Source organism: Vombatus ursinus, unplaced genomic scaffold, assembly GCF_900497805.2.
Source record: "Vombatus ursinus unplaced genomic scaffold, bare-nosed wombat genome assembly UNPS02003292.1, whole genome shotgun sequence".
Taxonomy (NCBI): Eukaryota; Metazoa; Chordata; class Mammalia; order Diprotodontia; family Vombatidae; genus Vombatus; species Vombatus ursinus.
In genome coordinates this window covers 16,582,716-16,584,730 of record NW_020943070.1, presented here as the reverse complement: position 1 = coordinate 16,584,730, position 2,015 = coordinate 16,582,716, and the positions used below count along the sequence as shown (strand labels likewise).

At 34.1% G+C, this 2,015-nt stretch overlaps 1 pseudogene; it reads left to right on the top strand.

Annotated features, from left to right (window-relative positions):
- The first annotated feature begins 288 nt into the window (after positions 1–288).
- Positions 289–647, top strand: LOC114050424 (annotated as a pseudogene).
- The last annotated feature ends 1,368 nt before the right edge of the window (positions 648–2,015 follow it).

Genomic DNA, 2,015 nt, shown 5'->3' with positions numbered 1-2,015 from the left:
GTAGGACATAGCTAATGCAGAAATATGTTTTGCATGACTTCATATGTTTGATAAGTATTGCATTTCTTGTCTTCTCAAAAGGTGGAGGAGGAATTGAAGGAATGGAAGAATTGGGAACTGAAAATAAAATTTAAAAAAATTTTAATTGAAAAATTAGCAATTAGCTTTTTGGTAAAAGTATCACTTCTGCAGCCATGTGGAGTTGGCAATCACTGCCCCTTCTCCTCCCAACTCACTGCTGTTCAGTCTCACTGAGGAATAAGTAGGTCAGGAAGTCGCTCCATTGCTATGGCATCCAAAGACACCAGCAAGACTCTTGTGGAGCCCGAAGTGGCCATTCACAGGATCCGGATCACCCTCACCAGCCACAATGTGAAATCCCTCGAGAAAGTATGTGCTGACCTAATTAGAGAAGCCAAAGAAAATAACTTGAAAGTGAAGGGACCTGTTCAAATGCCCACTAACACACTTCAAATCACAATTAGAAAACTCTTTGCGGTGAAGGTTCAAAGTCTTGGGATCGGTTCCAGATGAGAATTCACAAATGCCTTATTGATTTGCACAGTCCTTCTGAAACTGTTAAACAGATAACTTCTATCAGCATTGATCCAGGTGTAGAAGTTGAAGTCACCATTGAAGATGTCTAACCAATCATCTCTTTTAATAAATTGATTGTAACTGTTAAATTTTGGGGAAAAAAAGAAAAATTAGCAATTATATAATCATTTTTATCTTAGAGGTGGGTGAAGGGTCAGGGAAAACTTCATGGAAGTAGGAGCTCCTGAATATAAGCATTGAAAAAATAAAAACTTTTAAATAGGCAGTGTTAAGGAGAGAATATTTTCTAATCATGGAGGACATTCTGCTGCTCAAATCTGTAGAGTAGAAGAGTGTAGAGTAAGATCATGGAATAGTTAACCCTAAATGCCAGCCTACAAAATGTGGATTTACTGTTATAGAATACTCACTGAAAGAGTTGAAACAGAAGAATGACATGATCAGGTCTCCTCTATAGGAAGATTATTTTGGCAATAGGGTATATGGGAAAGGGGGATAGAGAAGGGCAAAGAAACAAGTTAACTATCACATTGATCTATGTAAGAAAACTAAAAACTTGATTTAGGGTATTGTCAATATGATTAGAAAGGAAATGGGAGAAATATTGTGGATATTTAACAAGCCATGCCAATTGATTGGAAATGGAAGATAAAGGAATAGGAAAACCAAGTGATGATTCAAAGTTTTAGAACCTATGTTACTGGAAGTATGGTGGTGTTTTCAGCTTAAATAGGACATTTGGAAGGAGGGGCAGGTTTGAGAGGAAAGGTGACAGACTCAATGTATGAACAGAATTATTGATAAATTAGCCATCAGATTATTATTCATGTGCCAGTACTCCATTTTATTTTTCTTTACTATGACATATGGAAGCCCAGTTTACTAGGGGTCAATCTTGATTCACCTTGATTCATTTCAAGTCAATTATATTCAATTAAATTTATTTCGGTAAGCAATTATCAAGTACATTCAAATTATTCTGAGCAAACATTTTAGAAATTTCTTGCCTTCAAAAGGTTAATATTCTAATGAAGAAAGGAGAGTTGTAGTACCAATAATTCTAAGGGCACTAACAGATAGCCTGGATTACCTTTTCTTAACTCCTTCATCCATTAGATTATATTAATTTGTTTTCTTTAAAAGATAAATTACTGCCACATTCTATAATCAATTCAAAATGGATATATAAATGGATGTGAATATGAAAATAATACAATTAAAAATAAATAAATTATATACATTTCACAGAAACTTTAAAAGATAAAATAGATAATTTCATTATATAAAACCAAAAAGTTTATACACAAAAAATAATGCATCTAGAATAAAAAGCAAGCAATGAAATGTGAAATAAAGCGCTTGACCTGGAGTAAGAAAGACCTGAGTGAAAATCCAGCCTATTCCATTTAGTTATGTGTCTTATGGGAAATCACTTAACCTCTGTTTGCCTCAGTTTC